General features: G+C 41.3%; 1 protein-coding gene across 1 annotated transcript in view; it reads left to right on the top strand.

The window, feature by feature from the left end:
- The window catches only part of VSNL1 (visinin like 1), a 93,183-nt gene that overhangs the window by 69,534 nt on the left and 3,087 nt on the right, over positions 1-20,562 (top strand). The gene's annotated exons all lie outside the window — the stretch shown is intronic.

Raw genomic sequence — 20,562 nt, 5'->3', positions numbered from 1 at the left:
CAGACAGCTGTCAGATATTGATGACCAAAGTTTGCTATGACCAGAGCTGGATTAAAACTGGTGACCTACATGTGAAAGACTTTGTATCTCATTATCTTTAGCTATTCACCCCTAGATTTCTTTGAAACGTAATACTGTTTTCTGTCTTGTATTTATTGATGATGTTTGCTGATGTCTGCCTAATTTTGAATATTAAATGAAGTGTCTGAGGGCCAATATTCTATGGTCCTCTCTTGCATTGCACAGATTTTACCCATCCTCATTTTATTTTTCACTCCGATTGACCTTAGGAGATCTGGAAACTGGATAATAACCCAGGAGTAAGAAGCTCAAAGCCTTTTACATCTAGGTCACTACTAATAATCCAGTGGTGGTCATTAGAGCATATGTTCAGCAACTGATGTAAATTCTTTCAGTCCCATTCCTTGTGGTCACAAAATAAAATTTGCCTTCACTTTTTTTGGCACTTTCACTTACTTCAGTGGGTATTTGTCTGATTAAGAGCACAGCTTCTATTCAAGATACCCCAGTTTAGTAAGCTGCTTGGTGACTGCAGTCATTTCTGTGAGATGTGAACCAAATAAAGACCAGGTGTTGGAAAATTGAGATGTTCCAAGCTATCTATACAGTTTAGACCCTACCTTGCCCCTTGTTTTCACCCCTACCTTGGGGGAGGATTGTTGATGTGAGGGTCCTGCGGAAAGCCTACAGCTGCTGTATGTTTTCAGAGAAAACTGAATATGAAGAAATAAAGGTTCTAGGCAAAGATCCAAAGCAGGGATATTGCCAGAGTTCAGTCTGCATTTTAATCCACTAGCATACAAATTTTCCAGACAGACTGGTTCAGCGATTCACATGGTCCCACCCCAGCTCCTGGACAAAACAAATGAGACACATGACACATACACGTGTAAGAGAGATAAATTGCTGTGCTCTGGGTGCTGCATAGGTTTTGCCATTTATAAAATGCCATGAAGGGACAGAGAAATGCTTTGAATTCTGTCATGCTTGCTTTGGGAAGGAGAGTGATGTTATTAGCAGTGAGATTCTCTCCTGAAATGGAAATACATAATTCAGTTTGTGGTTCAGTTAGTTCTGTTAAAACTTTGTCTTTATTTCTGCTGTCAAACTCAGAACAAAACCTTCAAGTGGAAGGCAGGAAAGATTAAACTGCCCTTGTCTTTTCAAGTTAAACTGAAAAGAGACATTGGTGAAAGGGGTATTCTGCAGGTGAAAAGGTCTGTGCCATAACCTCTCTGTATGTGCTCCCCAGCCAAGGGGACCCCAGGCTACAGGATCTTTGTACAAGCTGGGAAACATGGGGGAATCTTCCTTCTGATGTCATCAATCTTTCCAGTATCCATCTCCATGAAAATGGTCACTATATTCAGTGCTACTGAGCTCTGCCAATTTACTGGAGCTCATTTGGAACCTGCCTAGCTTTTAGCAGGCCAGACACCTCAGACTGTGTTAGATACAGGGGCAGTGTGAAACCAGCACCAAACTGTGGAAGCTCCTAATAGGTGCTTGATGCTGCATATTCTCCCTCAGCTCTGGATGATCTTTATTAAGTAAAGCTGAAAACCTGGCTTTAAAAGGACAATGCAAGGCAATGAATGATGCAGTATTAAAATGTGGATGACTAACTCAAAGGAAATAGTTGGGACTTGTTTGGAAACATAACACAGACATAAAAGCCTCATCTTAGCTCATTGGTTGGCCTTGGCATTTGTTCCTAATGCTTAAGAACAAAAACCAACCTTTCCATGGAGAATTTGGAAGAAGATTTGATTCATGATCCAAAGAATTTAGAAACCAAGATCTCACCTGCTTTACATGGAAACTGTAATTCCTGGGCTTTTCAGAGCAGCCAGAAATTGTCCTGCCCTCCCACGGGAGCGCACTGGTTGCTGTCGCAGCTCCATGGCTGTAGATGAGTTCGGCCAAGCTAACCCTTTGCAGTATCTGAAATTCAAAAACTGCTGGCTCTCATAGTTGTGTCTGGATTTCTGGGGGAGAGTTACGTGCTCACACACCACACAGCGCACACACAGTTAGGTTGCCACATCCTAGTGCCTACGTGCTGTATAATTAATGAAGCAATGAGCTTTGCACCTTTTGGTGTCCACACAGGACATGTTGTACATGTGTGGTAGCCGTTTATCTGGGAACTCGAGTTTTCCAGAAGGCTGCTTACAGCAATTATTCTAGGCTGCTTTCCACCCAAAAAATTGGCCCAAAAATAATGAAGTGATAGGTGAGGTACAAAATTGGTAGAGTTGTATGTGGGTTATTTATGTATGATTGTTCAAGTTCATTTGTTTTATTCCCTTGCTTTGCTGGTACTCTAGTGTCCACCAACGTGGGCAGTTTGTGGGATTAGACTGATGCTAGCAAAGCACTTTGGGATCACTCAGATCTCTGCAAGTGTGAAAGCAGCTCTTATTAAAATTGCAAACCTGTTATTAACTATATATTTTATAAATTGGTATAGCTTGCTAAATCTACAAATTGTTGCCTCTCCTGAGGCAGTGTACACTTTGATAGCTGTGAAGGGAAAAGCACAAAATATTTTGCTGTAACTAGAAAATGTACATTGCCCTCTTGTGAAAACACAGTCAGCTCCAGTGCAGCAATAGGAATATCCAAGCGTACATTTCAGTTCAAAAGTCAACATGTTCTGCCACTCTGTATAAATATAACATAGGTCAGTTGTTGCTTCAGACTGACATCTCAGAGAGAGTGTGCTCCTAGGACAACAGCATGAAATCTTTTCCTATTTATGTACTCAGGATAGGGAAAAAAAAATACAGCTTCTTTCCCTTGGCTCTGCAGTCATTCTGGATTTCAGTCACTTCATCAACATGCTAAACTGTACTGTCAGAATATCGCTGTGATAACCTAACTCATATTTCAGCTTCGTGACAAATCTCAAACACATGATATCGTGACCTCAGACTTGCACCACGTTCAAGTTTTCAGTGCCACACCATCACTTTCTCTCACTGTCATTTTATATGAGTGGTTAGAACAGCATGTTATGCCTAACAGATATTTATGAATTTTACCGGAAATTCAGTGGGGCTGTCCAGTTCATTAGTAAATCTCAAAAGGTTTTAGGTATGTCATCAGTTAAAGAGAGCATGAGGAAATAACGCTTCATATTTCACATGAGAATTAAAATCATCTGAGCTATTCGTGTATTCAGTATATAGTCATGCAATCCTTCACAGCCAGAGAAATAATGGGAGTCATGCCACTGAATTGAGAGGTGGCTGTGTCAGTTCAGCTGATCATCTAGGCTTTCCCTGTAGCCACTGGAGAGAGCCAGGCACCTCCGCCTGCTATTATATACCTATCTTGGGGTATATCATCCCATCAAGACACAGCATCTATTTCCACTGATAAAGGAGAAGGAAACAGTGAACTCTGACTTGGTGTTTGTCAGGCTGTCTGTTAAACAAAATGTGACAGGCAATTTAAATGCATTGCCTTGCAAAAATGCTTTTTAACTTTTTATTTTTTTTCCCCCAGCAAACAGTGCTATCAGAGCTGTAGAGTTCATATATTCACAGATGACAGACATAAGTACTTTTGTTCAGCTTAGGTATCAGGACTGTCCGCTGCTGAGTGGCAGTCAGAAATCTATTGAATAAGAGAAACAGGACATACTGTTTTCTTTTTCGGGGGGGGAGGAGGAGGGTGGAGTGAAGGAAGAAGTACTGATGTTTAGTTCCCCAAACAGCAGATAGAAATTATTAACTTCCAGACCTTCTTTTTCTACCAGCAAGATTTTAGCTGAATTGAATTTGATGGTTTTCTTCATCAATAACCTAGATAGCTGGGAAAATCTACCATCTTCTGTGCTTACTTTGAGTATACTCTCACCGTTCCCCAAATGAAAAGAGCCAAAACCCTGATACAGGGAGTCTTCAACTGGCAGACTTCTATGAAAATGCCCTTGAGCTCTGGTAACTTCCTCAGAGTTGCTTGTCTGCTTAAACTCTAGCAGAACAGGCTGAGCTCTTTCAGGTGGACAGACTCTTTCTGATGCATGTGTAAGAAAGGAATAACAGAGCTAGCTCAGAAAGCCATTTCTGAGCCGTTTCTTTACATATTTTGGCACCCTCAGAAGTCTCTCCCATCATATTCAGACAAACAAAAATGCTACTGCTAATGGTGTGTGCTTGCTTCCCTCTCGTGAGTTGTCTCATGGTGCTGGCCTCTGCCCAGGGTCATGTCAGACGATGCTGCCAAATCTGTCCTGGCAGGTGGACTTGAGATCCTGTGGGCTCCATCCCAGCTGCAGGCTGAAATGCCAGGCTCGTATTTGCTAGCTGACCCTAGATCCTAGCCTAGGACTCTCAGCTTCTCCATGGTTTGATGGCAGTAAAAAGCACTGGAGCTCACTAGCCTGGTAGGCTTTTTTTTTTTTTTTTTTTTCTTTAGGCGTATCTTATCTGAGGCATATTTCAAGTTTCTTCTCTCCTACTGCTTTACAGGGGCTATGTACAGTTCTCTTGTGTTTCTTCATCAGCATGTACTTGTTAACATCTTCAGAAACTGAACTCGCTGACTGGTTTGCTGAAGGTCTTTGCCTGGATAGTATTATCACCCTTAGGTATTTGGCTGTGACTGAGAAAATCTGCAAAGAAATCTGAGACACCTTTACAAGGAAGGCTGATTGCATCCTTGTTTAGGAAGATGCTGCCACCTATCTATAAAAATCTCAAGCTATGAGAAGGACTTTTTTGTCTTATTTTATGAGAACATGAACTCTAAAACTGACAAAATGCCAGCTCTGTCATACGTATTAAAAAGATGCCATGTGCAGTCTCTGTGAAAGCCAATTGCATTCTAGAGACAGGTCCCTTAACATAGGGGTTGTTCATTGAATGGCTCCAATAGATTATTTCCAAAGTCTTTAGAGACTTGACAAACCTTTGGCCATCACAAATACTCTCTAAGCCAGGAGTGTGTGGAAAAAGGAACGCAGTAGGAGGACACATTTGGAAAAGCCCACATGCTGGAGAAGATGTCTACTTCTTACTTCTGTGTTAACAGCAGCCAATCAAGACGAAGCTTTGTTGTGTTGCTCTCCTCTTTCTGGCTTTGAATTTTTATTTGAGAATTTAACACTTTACTAGAATTATTTTTCATCCCTAATTATATCTGGTATAAAATGTGAGTCTATCAAATATGTGTGAAATACATGGGATTACTGTTCCCCCAGAAGTAACTAATCCCTGCAGAGCATTATGACCAGTCAATTCATAGAGGAGATTTGAAAGGACTTGAGGATGTCAGGAATTGGGCCATATCTCCCAGCTGTAAATTGTAAAAGGGCATTTGGAGTATTGGCATCACCAGGAACAATGATCCTGGGCAGATCACTCTTGGCAAGCATGAACTAGCATCCTCTGGCAAGCAGTTCGCAGCATAACAGTTTGGTCGTGTTATTGTTCTACCATTAATTTCTATAGGGTTTTTTTAATTCATCTCTATTGACTCTGGGATCTGCTGCTCTCATTAGATAAAAGAGTTAACTTATCCAAAGCCATGTATCCTACTTCCAGTTCCCACCCCAATACTGAACTCTTTTTTGCTATTCTTATTGTTACCGTGTTATTGTATGTTTGCTAAAGATTGAGTAGCTGTTGTTGTTTATTCAAGAAAGCCTACAACCTGATTTTTTTTTAAACATGTTTACCAGAATACTTGGGGGAAAAAGTCAACTCTATTACTCATATCCATTACTCAGTGTGGAAAAGCAACAGTTTTTTCCCCAGTGTGAACTAGTTACCATAATTATACTGCTGGGCAGTTCAAATTGCATCAGTCTGTTTTCAAGCATATTTTTGAGGTAATGTTTATTAATGAGAAACTTTGATTTTGAAACATCCTTCTAGATATGCTTTGCCTTGTCTATAAATTGTGTTGTATTTTGCTCCTTGCAAGTGGATTTAGTTGGGGTTCCCAGTTCTTACAGAATTCTTGTAGCTGAGGGGAAAAATTCATGTGGATCTGATTTTGAAACAAAATTGTATTCACTGCTATACTGAAGAAATTAGTATTACAGTTATCATTCCCAGAATTTTGTGTGCAGCTAGAGTGATATGGATATCTTCAGCTGTTCTGGTGCACAGAGAGTAATTTAATCAGAAGGAGAACACGTAACTACACTAAGTCTGTGTGATAAATGGAGCAGCAAGGAATCAACATCAGAGAAGTGTGTTGCTTAAGTGCCTTTTACTGTGTCTCCTTTTCAGTTGAATCCTAAATTATGTTATTGAAGCTTCAATCATTATAGTGCAGTCAAACAGTGGATGCAATGAGATATCCTGGTGATGGAAGAACAGCCATGGATAGCAACTTTCTTAAAGATGCATATTGATTTGTTTTTGGAGTATATTTTGTTCACCCTTTTAAGATCATTTTTACTTAAAGTTCATCTTTCTCTACAGTTTTCAGAATTTACTGTGTACTATCCTTTTGTATGGCAGTTTAAGGCAGGTCTTAATTGCATTCTAGAATTAAGTCATTTGTAGACTGAGTATATGAATAATTATAAGATCTTAAAGGGACCAAGCAGACAGTAAACTCAGCTGGCTAATTTATCTGTAACAGAAGAGGCTGTTCATGGTAGCTTTCTGCCTCCATGCACTATGTGTGTGATGGTCACTTTCTGATGGCAAAAAGGAGCTGAAATTCTCAGGTGCCATGTGCTGAAGGATTTGAGTTACTTAAGGACATCAGTTCATTGCTCTGGCATCCAGCAGGCAGATGCAGGAGAGAAGGGCAACCCTGCCTCTCGCTTCCAATGCTTTTAATCAACAAGCAGCGTGCTCCGGTTTTACTAATACGTTACAGATTTCTCTAAAGTGGGCCCTTGTGGTCCTGTCTGATACCTGGAAGAGTGGATAAAACCATAGAAAACATGTGGAGTGCGATACTACAAAGTTATAGTACTAAGGAAACAGAAACTGTGGGGTAATTTTTCCCCCTGTACATCTGGTTCATTTAAGTTAATCTCATAGAAGTCTGCACCCCCCAAGAACTTACTGGAATTGGAGGGATGAAACTGTGGAGAAGCTGCACTTTGCAGGATGATGTTATCTTCTTTAGCTGGCCAGTTGCCTAAAAAGCAGAAGCCTTTTGGAAATGCCTAGTACTGAGAATCACTAGTATTAATATCCACAGTTTGCCTCCACTGGCTGGTGAGTACATTCAGCGCTAGCACAGCAACAACATACCCAGGGGGATGGCATCTCTGTACGAAGGCAGAGATCCATTTGGCCCACAAGGAGTTTTCTTTCTTCTTTCTTTCTATAGATGTCAAAGTACATAGTAGACTGGAAAAAAATATATGTCCAGTGAGAATTTTCTCCTTCTTGCACCTTTTACACAGGGAAAAAGAATACAATGTTCCTTTATAACCTTACATTCATCCTTTTGAAAGCCTTTGTTCAAGGTCCTTTGACCTTGGGGGGTTGATCTGTAGAGCTAATAGACCAGGGAGTAGTGTACCCAAGAGCTGTCACTATTTGGAGACCTGTTGTTCATTGTAGACCTGCCCATATGTCTGCTTAATTCCCCAAAGCTGACACAATGGTCTGTGTCATTCCCTTCTCCTTTCCCATCCTTAGGAAAGTCCATTGGATTCAGGCTGGAAAGAAAAGTCTTCCAGGCTCCTTGCACTGCCTTTTCCTCTTCCTTCTCTCTTTTTTTGTGTCATGTCCTAGTTATTATTCAAATGCTGCTCAGGCAATATTCCTAGATATCATGACTACAAATAACAACAGTAATAGTATTGTTATTCACATGGAACCACAAGTGTGCACAACACTTCACACAACAAATAAAATCTTTTTTTTTAACATCAATGAGCTTAACATTGGTGTCTTCCAAGATACTTTTCCTAAGCAAGAAATTATTTAGTCCACTCCATTGCTGCACTCCTTCACATGACATAGATGATTCTTTGCAAAAGAATGCTGGTATTTCAAAGATTTTGTATAAAATTGGGCTTGTAAGTCTTGACAGTGCCCTTTTAAAAGGTTTGTGTTTTTTAAGAGATGGCCTAGATGTGGAAAAACTGCATTATCTTGAAAAGTTGAAATTTTAAAACTATATTAAAAGTCCTTTTTTGTTACTGGCCCCCATAGAACAGAACTGGAAGGGTTACAGATGGCTGAATCTCCTAAGTAGGACTGTACAAAATGTTCAGAAGGAAACCTGGAAACATAGCTGCCTGCAGTGTCATTGCAAAAGAAAGGCTTTGAGATAGGTCTTGCAGCAGTTAGAAATTTCCAATTTGAAGTGACTGGCAACTTCATTTTAGGACAGTCCCTCTGTGGGTTGTTGGATTGCTTTCAAACTCAGTACTGAAAGTAAAAGTCAATAGGATATGCCTCAGGCTAAGGGAAAAAAAGGATGCTGCCACGTCATTGGACACCGGCCCCTTATCTGTTATACTAAATATTGCTACCAGCCTTTTTGCCTCTCAGGACCTCTTTGGGGTCTTTTCCTTTGCTTTCCCCCTTCTCCCTTTTATTCTTCATTGAAACCTTACTCCTTATTATATCCTATTATCAGCTCCCATGAAGTATGAGTTTGTGTGCCAGGGCCACAAGAGCTTAAGGAAGGACAAGTGTTCTAGGTTCTCCAAGCAAAGAGGCATCAGGATTTGCCTGTGTGGGTTCCCATGTGGGTTCTCCTGTGTGGTTAACTCTAAGTAGTCCTTAGGCATTGTCAAAGATTTGGGGTATAAAAGAAAAAATAACCATTCCCAATCCATCTCCTAGGATTGGAGGAACAAAGATGGGGGTTATGTGTGCACATAACAGCCGCACACCAACTGACCTAGGGACTGTGGCTATAGTCCAGTTATTAAGCCTGTGGTGCTTTGGGGACCTACCTGTGTTGGGGCCTATGCTAGGTGTGTGTGTATGGTGGTCCAGGCTGGGCTTTGCTTTTTGTAGCCTGTGATGGCAAACTAGCAGCAGGGCGCACTGGTTTGCTGGCAGGAGGCCCTTTCCATTTTCTGTCTTTGACTGCCTGATGCCTTTCTCAACAGGCCAGGCTCCTGCCTGGTGCTCATAGTATCATACTGCTTTCATCTTTCCCCACTCCTTTGGTCTTTCCTGACTTCAGGTTTTATTTTCCTTCCCTGGATTGAAAGGTTTACAGACTGCTGTCCTGTCAAAGGTTATATGAGCTGGAGAAGATATTCGAGTCCACCAATTCCCAGCTCACTGTAGCGAGCTGTGCTTATAAGAGAATTGGTTGTTCTCCCTAGAAGGTAACGCTCTTTGTTAGTAACTCCTGAATTAGCAGGTTTTGCATTCAGGATCAAGCAAAGGACATTGGTCACTGATTTTGTAGTTTAGCGCTCACTGAATGACACTTGGAAACAGTCTTGTTGTGTGAGCATTACTCAAGCCCTGGGATCTCAAGATTCAGATGCTCAGCTCTCCAGTCCTCTCAGCTACAGGCTTCCCAGCTATTTTCCTTTTCACTATAGTTCCCCTTCTGCAGTACTGGGCAATAATAACTCCATGCTGTGTAAGAATTTTAGGAGGATATATTACTTAAAGTTCTTGAGGCAGTCAGATATTTTAGACACAAGAACCTTTTTTGTAGTTTCATCTATATATTCATAAGATGGTTATCTCAGACTTCAGTGACTTGTGTTTCAAATCCCCTTTTGGCTAGAAATAACATTTATTGATGCTTCTATAGTCCTGTTTCTTTGGGAAATTTGCACTGAGGACTCTGACAACACAGCAGGCGCAGCAGTCAGGTTAACACTCTGAACCTTGAGGGCCAAAACTCACTGGGAAGGTAAAGCCTTTTTCAGAATTAAAAAGGGTTCAGATGATCTTTAAAGGCAAAAAAAAAAAAAAAAAAAACGTGTCCCAGATCAGTGTATCCTCCATCTGGTATGTTCCCAGATTCCTAAAGAGATAATATGGTGTCACGAAAAAGGATGTTGTAATTAGGCTGGGGCATAGCTACAGCCCAGCAGGATCCTGACGTTGTTATAGGCCTGCGCTATCACTGACCTTGGAGTAGAGGAAGACTGTGACAAACTTAAAATAAATAAAGTGTTCCAGTGCTGTTGCCACTTAGGGAAGATCAAAGAGAAATAACATTTAATCAGCCTTAGTCCTGGCGTAATGCACTAGTAATACTAATTGTTTTGACGATGATTCTCTCTCAAGATTTTTTGTTAGCACTTGGTAATAACTGATCTGCTAGTGTACTGACCTATAGTGTTACCACAGCTCAATTAAGTTTCTCGTTGCCCAAATCTAATCAGAGAAAAGCTGAGATTGAAAATCGATTCATTTCCTGCTAGTTAATGACTAATTCTCCACAAATGTGAATATAGAGATTAACTCTTCAGGTTGAAAGTTTTTTTTAGAAGTAGACCCTGCCAGGTGGATATTTGAGAAGAGGAAGCATGATTTGTCTTTTCTCATCCCTCTTCTTCTAACCCATTAGTGTGTGCTGGCTATAGCTTGTGGGTTTTTTAGTGTGTGCCTTGCTTTGTCAAGTCCTTTGGTGCTGGAGTCTGTGTGCCTGTTCTCTGATCCCTTAGCCTAACCTCATCTCACATTTTGCAAGGAACTGGTACTGATGATCCAAGGTCAGCTCCTGAATTCTCATACATGTCTTCTCCAAAAGCTTTGACCAAGTATTTCTGCAGTGGCTCAAAACTTCTTCAAAACAGGGTGACTTAAGCCAATTAAAATAATAATGTAAGAGTCTGTCCTTGTCTTTGGAGGTTTGGGAAAGACACAGACATGTCTCTGATATTGCTTCCACCTGTACAAGTTGTGAATTTTCCCACTGAAAGGGAGAAATTAGATTTCTTGGCTCTTCTATGTATTTCTTCTCTCTGTGAAGGACTAACAGCTGTTTATAAGCCTCCCCATGTGTCTATGCGTACATAGACATTCACAACATTAAAGCTACTGAAAAGAGACATAAGCGGTAAACATCCATGAGATTTGGCAGTTCTCACCAGTTCTTGCTAGTTGTATGACTCCCACTGCTACAGTATCTGAAATAGCGGCAATCTCTTACTACGTTTATCTTCACAGTGTGCCTCTCAGGTGGGGACGTATCACCAATTTGCACAGGGAGAACTGAGGCCTCGATCTGAGAAGTCATTTAGACTCTGGTCTTTTGTGGTACTTGGGATCATACTTTACAGAGGTTCAGTGACTTTTTCAACGCCAACCCTCAGCTGCTGCTGAAACCTATAGGCTTTGGAGACCCACAGTTGTGGATGCTGCCTTGAGACCCTCCGTCTAACGGAAACCTGGAGGCAGGTTTCTAGCCTGGACATTTCTAGTAGCAAAATCTTATACTACAAGTGTGCTTAGATAACAGCTGTACTAGACTGAACATCCACTGGGGCCAAAGGCCTGTGGGCTTATACCCTGAGGATTAGCTCTGCGATAGGAAAAATTACATTTGGGTATAAGGACACCGCTGAAGCCAGTCCCAAGAATTTTTTTTCAGCCTTTCCTAAAATTTCATCTCAAAAAGAGTCTTTTTAACAGTATTTTGTTCTCCTCATGTCCTTTTCTGAGACCCTTTTTTTTTTAATCTTTCCTACCCCGAAACTGGTATTTTATCTCTGATGTCTCTTTTTATTTGCTTTGCTGCAGAAAATACCTTGCTGCTTTCTGCTGTGCAGCAATAGAAATGAATTGTGCCAGCGTTGAAAGGTTCAGGTCCATATCCTGTCAGCCTGAAACCCAGATTCATGTGTACTGATCCCTTGTAATCCTGTGGGGTAATCTCTTCCATGATACTCAGCAAAATATAATCAGACTCTTATTTTTGGCTGACTGGGGAGAAGAGCATGACTGTAAGCCTCAGAAGGAATCTGGTCAGTAACACCCATGCAGACCCGTGGTACCAGACTGTGGTATTGCACGCTCAGACCCTGCAGTTGTCTGCTGGGTCAGCACTGGGCATTTTATGTATGTGAAGTACTATAAAAAGGGTAGAGTCAAGCCAGAGAAGTCCTTCTTTCTCCCAGATACATAGCAGGGACTCATATATTTGGAGCGTGAAATGCTCTGATACATATATGATAAGCTGGAGAAGTTAATAACCATTCAAAGGTTGAATGGGAGAACAGGGAGAAGAAATCAGACCCTGTTTTGCTCCCAGTAAAGACAGAAATAAGAGGAACACAAAAATGAATCTGAATTCTGAACTGGCGTTTTCTGGCAGTGCAGCTAATGTTAACATGCAAGAAAAAAATGCATCTTCAGAAAAGCAGTTGCCTTATTGAGTATTCCATCAACAGAAGCTGCAACCTTACGTATGAACCAAAACAAATATCACTGGCTGCTTTGATAATCTTCCTGTTTCTTGGGTTACATCAGTGCCTAAATATAATACATTGATCTGGGATTTCAAAAGGTGACAAACGCAGTAGCCCCCTTTTTATCCATTTATTTGTATTTGGGAAGGCAGAGGGAATACAATTCTCTAATCATTAACAGAGCTTGCTATGATTGCTCCTTTCTACTTTGTTTGCTGAGTAGAAATAGCTTAGCAAAAGAAAATTTTAAGCTGTCTTTTTAATACACACAAGGAAATATTGCTCTTAGGTGGGCAAGACTCTCTGGTTTGAAATGTTTTCCACAAAACCCTGCTGCTGTTCTGGGCACTTACTACAAGCATCATTAACCCACAGAACCAACCCAACCTGCATATTTTCTTCTGTCTTTGCCTGCAGCATGGCAGGGACCCAGATCCCCCATCAGCCCCATCACAGGACTTGCCTCAGCTCATGTGAAGGGGGAGCCGGGTAGCTTCCCCCCGTTAAGATCAGAGCCCTAACGGGATGGTTATTGCAAGAGCTTGTAGACCTCTCACTAGGATTTCTCTGCCAAATAGAATGATGCTGCAACGTGGGGAGAGACGGAGGGTAGGAGAAAGGTGAAGGGGGTTGTGTCTGGACCACAGATCTGAACATTGTGCCTGGATCTGTTTCTGGTGCTGTCAGTCACATGAGAGCAGGAGATCCAAATGTACATGTGTGCCTCTGTGCTGGTGTGCTATTCTGTGGCTGAGAGCAGACAACAGGACAGGAAAATCTACATCTCTGGGATCAAAATCGCTTAACAGTTGATTAAAATGTTAATGGAAGCCTGCATGGCTTCTGGGATTACTTCTGCTTCCATGGAGCCAAATTCTTGAGTGCTTATGCAATGCCTGTTAAGTCTTTGCAATCAAGTTCTGCTTCAGAAAGTGCTGAGACTCAAATCCTCAGTGGTTATTAGGCATCTAAATGTCTTTCATTTAAAAGGCAGTTAGTGATAGCATCCTCAGAAGGACTTAGGAGTAGCAAGGTTTGGGGAATTGCCTCTGGGAACAGAACCCCAAAGTCTAGACAGCAGAGTTGAGTGAGGAAGACAAAGGTCTTCCTTTGGAAATCCTTAGAAAACATGCAAGTGCCTTAAGGTGCTGGAGGACCTGAGCACTGGCTACGTAGGAGATTGCTCAGTACCCATCGTAGGAGATTGCTCAGTACCCATCGTCACCCATGTCCCTTGTGGATTTTGCCTTGATTGTCTAAATGCCTTTGAGAGTCAGCAGTTGAGAAACAGCCTCTGGGTATGTTCCAATTCATTAATGATCTCATGCAGTGAATAGTAACTGAGGAAAACCTTTGACAGAACTGAAAAATAGTAAGGAAATGCTTTCAAATCTAGCACTACCATAGATCCAATTCAAAGCCAACTAAAGTAATAAGAGTATTTGCATTTGCCCACCTTGTTAATAATAAGTATTGTGTTTAGTATCATTGTATTTAAGATGCAGATGGGAGGACAGGGACTTGTGAAAGCTATCTGATTTAAAGATTTTAAAATATATTTACTGGGGAAAGGCTAAAATTCAAATCTTCTGTCTCTTAAATGAGTTTCTCAGCCACTAACTTGTTAAAAAAAGGTTTGCTTACTTTCTGATACCTTTAATATTAGTTCATGTAAGCTATTCCCCATCTAGAAACTCCTAAATCTGTGATCCATAATGTGTCATAGCCACAGCATTCTCCTGAACTGCTGGTTCAGTTAATCTGGGACAGTGGAGGGAAGTGAGCCCAGAGTTTGCACATACAAGCTGAGACCTTTAAGCAGGAGAAGTATATTGTATTATCCCTCTGCTGTGATTCTGGAAAACTTGTTTTGTAGGTAGGCAGTGAAAACACTTGTTCAACCAAACATTTAGGGAAGATAGCTAGGAAAAGGCCTAGTCTGAGAATTACGATAAGGCCTAGAAGCCTTCCTACTTGGAAGGACTGGGAAGACTTTTTCCATGAAAATAATTTAAACTTAATGATCCCTCTGCTGCCTCTACACTCAGTCAGGAGAGAAGTTTCTCTGGAGCATGCTTTAGAGCAGATACCTAATTTGACTGCTTCAGATTGCTCTTTGGAGAAGTCTCTCCCTCTCTCTCCATGGGCTGACAGGTGATGCCCCGTACCAATATCATGGCAGTACTGTGGTTTTCCCACTCCACACTCATTCCTGCTGCACAGCCCAGTCCTGCCGGTCTCCCTCCCTCGTCGTCCTTGCCCTCGAAGGGATGCTGTGTGCCAGGCCCCTCTGCTCCAGCAGTGGGCATGGAGGAGGTCACAGCCATTCACTTCACTTACATTACTCCGGAGAATAAGGTGAGACGCAACATGAATAAGAAAGGCACACTGTGCCTTCTCAATTCTTGGTTCATGTGTTCTCCAGAAGTCTTTAAAATGAGTCTTTACCTGCTTTAAAGCTGTATCTGTCCTGATGCCTGCCCTCGAGCTGTGTATTCTCAAGGTAGTTAAATCTTTTCTGAAAGAAGGACAAACGTACTGGACTGTACAGTTTATGAAAGGGAACATTCCTTTTTCTGTTGCACCTTCTTGTGTTGCTCTGGTTATGCTCTTGTTACATTAGTTTTCAATTTTGCACAAAATGGTGCTGGCAGTCGGAGGCTACAACACCCTCATTCACCCCGGGGCCACAGCAGGCATGACCTTCCCCTAAGGATCTGAATGATCTGAGCTCGTAAATCTCTTCCAGGTGTCCTGCCTTAATGCATGAAATAGGAGAGTACAAATCTGTTGTTACAATGGTTTTCTCCAGAGGAGGGAATTAAAAAGTTATCTTTCTTCTTGTTTCATGGACTCTGTGTTTCCACCTGAAAGGGTTGGCAGGAACCCAGAGCTTTGTCCTCTTGAAGAGCAGCAACAAGCTCCAATATTACAAACATCCCCCTCAGGGACCAAAATACCACCACAGCTTTATCTCATGATGGAAATATCCATAGCATTCACGTACTGTAGTTTCAAACAGAGTTAAAGCTGTGGTTCTGCAGAGTGGGAGACTGTTTATCTGATTGAGCTTTACATGGTAACACTGACATACAAAGCTAGTGGTAAAACCTGAACTCTGAAATTCTGTCCCTCTGCAATAGAGGCTGCGGATAGCAGCTGTTGTAGCTGCTGACCAATTACACTTCAAAGGGCTTCTCATTTCTGGTGAGCTCTAATATGGGGCTTGACCACCGCTGCCATGGCAGGGTTCAAATTTAAGACAGTTGTTACAAAAAAAAATCTTGGTCTGAGCTTCTTCCAGAAGCCAAACTTTCTGGGTCTCAAAGCACTAATTTTCTCTACTTACAAAAATGAACTGAGTGGCTAGCAAACTTACTAAAGGGAGAAAATAAATCCCTAATAAAGTAGATCAATACTGCCTAAAGTGTAACTGTAAAAGATTTTTCTCCGTTGCTATCCCCCACACTTACTTTTACTCTCTGTTTGAGGTGTTCAAGTCTTACCAGCTAGCAAGGTCTTATTTAAGCTCATCTCACGTGGTGGCAGGACTTATTTCTGCTTGCTGGCCCCACCGACCACACTTCAGAGCACTTGTTGCTCCTGCCACTCTGACAGCGGTTCCCAGGTCCAGTCCTCACTCCACCACGCATGGTGCTGCTCCTCGCACTGCTGCCTGCGCTCACCAGCACCTGCCCTCACCTTGCACTGCGGGCCAAATACCAAGGGATTTCAGCCCTTGGAAGAGTGTGTGCAGTGATGAGAACTGAACACATCGTTTCAGTTCATGGGGCAATCTGAAGCTGCTTCCTCTGTCTTCTCCAAGCCTGGGACAATATCCATATATAACCTCCAATTCTGCCTTCTCCCTTTCTATGCAGTAACTCTGCACCCCCATGCTGGAAGCTGTTACCTCAGATCAGTGTGACCAAAGGGCCACCTGGGTATATTTAGGCAGCATGTTCAGCTTTCTGTATACTATCATAATTCCAGTTTTCTCCATTTTATAATAGAGATTCCCTTTTAATAGAAATGCATTTCAGACATGATGAAACAATGCCTGGAAAAGAAAACATCTTTCAGGCCTGTCCGTAGGGCCTCTCCACTCCACTCCACTGAGTGTCAGGGAGAGCTGCTTTTTTATACTGCTGTTCCCAGGGAATTTGGGGAGGAGTGTTATTTTTGGTATTGCTTTATGTTAATACTTTAGTCATCAGGTTTATGTGGGCTTTTTAATAACCGCCTCCCAAAGATGATCTGACTAGTTATATAAAATTGTCTGTGACCAGCATCTCTTTGACAGTAACAGAAGCCTCATGGCTCTGCAGCCAAGTGCTCCAGATGTTTGGTCATTTTTCCCTAAGACTTGTTAGGTACAGCTTGTTAGAGTTATTCACTGAATAGCCTTATTCCACTGCCTTTTGAAAAAAAACCAAGATAGCCAGAAAGACCTGCAAGAAACATTCTGGGTGGTAAGACCCTTCAAGACATTTTCTTTTCCAGCATTTGGTCACAAAATAAGAAGTCTTTTCGTTTTTTCTTTTTCTTTTTCCTTTTTCTTTTTTTTTTCCTCTAGTTGCTAGTTACTTGTAGAGATAACACCTTCTTCACACCAGCAATTTGGCTGGTAAGTGATTTCTTGATCTAGCTGTTCAGAAAAAGCACGGCCTAGGAAAGAGATGAGAGTAGACAGGCAGAAACAATGAAATGACCAGTGTTTGGTCACCCTTGGAACCAACTGCTGCAAAAAAGCCCGACACGTATAGTTTGCCTTGATTGTTTTGATGAGAGGAAAGGCAGGATACAGTGCTGATGTGTACAGCAAGTGTGCATTTTTCAGTAGTACCAGTGCAGCAGAAGGGAATTGGTTGCTTTGATATGTAAGTTAATCACCTGGGCTAGGATTTCCAGAGGAGGCTGAAGAACATGCTGAATTGCCCAGCTTCTTCAGGCCTCTTAAAATCCCAGTAGTGTTTCTCTGCTTGTTTTTAAAGCACCCACTCAGCCCATGCCAGAGCACCAGATGAGGTGGATTAAACCACCATCATGTTCCATCCACCGAAACGGGTGTTCGTCTTCCGGTGATAACCATCTTCCGTGTTCACTTGGCTCAGACTAGTTTTGAATCAGGAAACAGCCTGTGCCTTTATGGAAAACACCTTCCTAAGGCCTTCTGTATTTTAATGGTAAAATAATGTTTTACCAGAGCTGACCTCTTCTGCTCTGTAATTGGTTTTATTTTTACTCCATTTCTTATTTATGAATCATTTCAAAACCAGACAATGGAAGCCTTCAAGTAGATTTTTAAAGAAGTTTTGACAATGTTTTTTTTAGTTGTTCTGAGATAAAAATAATAGGAATCAGGAGGCACAGAGCAGAGGAGAGCATCGTCTAGAGAAGAGCACCTTCAGTCTCTGAAGGACCTTTTACTGTATTTGCTCCCTAGAGGGAGGCAAATGGAAAAAATAAAAAAAGACACCAATTCTATTCATTCACCTGACTAGGCTGCTAATGCCAAAGCTCAGCTCTGAACAGTGATACTACCTTTCTCAGCTCAAAAGGGGAAAAAAAATCATTAGTTTGTGTGATGAAAAAATTAGGAGAATGTTTTTCTTCCCTCTCTTATATGAGGTTACTGCTATAAGATTGGTGCAGGAGAGAGACACAGCTTGCTTATGTTATCGTAATGAGAGAGGTAATGATATGTTCATGCTTACCCAAGAATAATTTGGAAATGGTCTTTGGTACCTCCAGATTCTGACTCCTCCTAAACCCTCCCTTGGTTCTTGGGCTCTTGAATATTTCTGAATGACTGCCACTTCCAAGACATTTTTGTAGGTGAACTTCTTCCTTGCATTTTCATTCTTTGGCTCCCCTACTACGTTTCCACCACTTCACAGTCTGGACCATAGGGGAATAACATCTGAATGAGTTTTGGTTCTCTGGACAGCAAAAAGGAAGAGCCCATTTCCCTCTAGCTGCTTGGCTTTCTGTTGTAGAGGCTGCGAAGTGACAGTGATCTGCAACATTGGGCAGCATCCTCAGCAATAATGAGGGCTCTTAACTGAACCATTTGGAAGACAATACAATTTTGAAATATGTTGTTTCATAACATATACACCACAGGGCAGTGATCAGTTCAGATTTAAAATGCAGGTGACCGTCCTAATTGTCTTTTTGGCTTTGAGCCACCATTAAGTTCTCAAGAAATAACAAAGAGGAGCTAGTAGAATCCCTGAAGAGTTACAAAGTACAAGAGATGCTTCTTAACTTTCCATCAGTGATCTGGAGAAGTGTGTGTGTGTGTGTGTATATATATATGTTTTTATATATATCTACACATGCACACACACACTAAATAACATCTGTACTAACATCTGCAGTTGATACAACAGTTGGAGGGGTAAGGTAGATGATAAATGAGAGAAAGCAGTGAGCAGGCTTTTGATAACCCTCAAATGATGTTCAAAGTTTGGATATCATTCAAATCCTTTTGTTCTAATACAGCCAAATGTAGAATTCTAAGCCCAAAGAGCCTTCCCTTTTATGGGGCAGTTTGATTTTACAAAAGATTAAGATTTTTCACTAGAAAAGCAACTCAGCAAGATCTGGTAGCTGCAGTTAATTCAGTCATGAATTGTATCAGAGAATCCATGTGTCTTTGTACATGTTCTTGAGCCCAATCATACTTAGTATTCCAGAGTCCAGAAACTTTAAAAGGTCAAAAAGTAGAAAGTACAGAAAAGAGCCACATCAGTACCTGGAGGTACTTACAGCGCCATCAGTTCAGATTATCAAAAAAGAAATGTAAGTTGACTTGAATGCAGGCATATAAAGTACATTTTCTGAAGGAGGCAATACTAAAGGACTCTTCAGCTATTGCAGAAAGAGTGTAGAACTTGAGGTTGGATGCTGACCCATAAAAATTCAAATGGGAAAACACACAGCAATTTTAATAGTGGTATTAACCTGAACAAAATACCCCTGAAAGGGGTATATCTGTCTCTTGACCATGATCCATCTTTTCCTGAAAAGATACTTGGGAAGTAAGAGGAGCATATCTGACCCCCTTCTGGTTTTGGATTCTGCAGACCTGTGATAATACAGGGATTGGTACTCCTCTGGAGGGTCAGTACACACCAGGGCTGGTGATTGATGGAGGTGGACAAAATTTAATTTTAGTTGCTTTCTTTAGAGGGGGAAGAGGAAGATTTTATAGCAGCTATAATTCTACTGAGCCAGGGAAAAGATGGTGTAGCAATTATACCTGTACAGCAACATAAAGGTTACCCAGAATTGTGTCTGAGAAGTCACTATTAGAGCAAGGAAGAAGTTTAAAGGAAACTTTCAGGTTGGGAACCCTTCGTCAATGCAACAGTTGCTCCTGATATGACCTTTGTGGCAATGACTTTATTGGCCATGAATTTGTTGCAAGTTGTTGTGCACTTTTTTAGGCAGCACAGTATCCAAATGGTCATTTGGCCTCCTCAGCGGAAAAGCAGAGATGGCAGATCAAAATGCCCTCCCTGGCTTGCCATGTTTTACATCTATATTTAATCGGACTATTAGCGCAGCTCATTTCTGCATGCGCTGTAATATCCCTTATGAAATCTTTCAATACGTTGTTCAACTGCTTTCATAGTTGACTACAGCAAGAGCGAGCTTGTAGTTAAAGCTCTGGACTGGAAAACAGGGAAGTGTAAAATGTAGATGCATTTCTTAGGCTGCTTCTTAAGTCTTTGCTTCAAACTTATGTGTTACTAAATGCAATACTTAACAAGACTTGGGGGGGTAAAAAAAGACAGATGTCTCTCAGATTGGCAGTAGTGCACATTATACTTTGGGAGCATCCATATCTCCATTAAATTGTTCTGGAAATATGGAAACGTAATTATGAATTGCATTTAAATGTCCTTTACTGTAATGAAACTTCAGCATTAACTTAAAACTCCCTTTTTAAAGAAGTATATTTTCTTGAATCTGGGCCACAGAAAGAGCAACTGCTATCTCAAAGATACTTTAGATTACAAATTTCTAGAGAGGAAAAAAGAAAAACAGCACCTACACGTTATCATCATTGAAAATATTTTATTATGCTACAATCCGTTGCAGTATTCTCTGATAATGAGCATTAAACACGAACAGCACAGCCCTGTATTGTTTAGCTGAATCTCAGTTTTCATCTTACGTACTTGTATTATGTACATTGGCAG

This window comes from Dromaius novaehollandiae, chromosome 3 (genome assembly GCF_036370855.1).
Source record: "Dromaius novaehollandiae isolate bDroNov1 chromosome 3, bDroNov1.hap1, whole genome shotgun sequence".
Lineage (NCBI taxonomy): Eukaryota > Metazoa > Chordata > Aves > Casuariiformes > Dromaiidae > Dromaius > Dromaius novaehollandiae.
The sequence above is the reverse complement of the archived record's forward strand: the minus strand, read 5'-3'. Positions and strand labels throughout refer to the sequence as shown.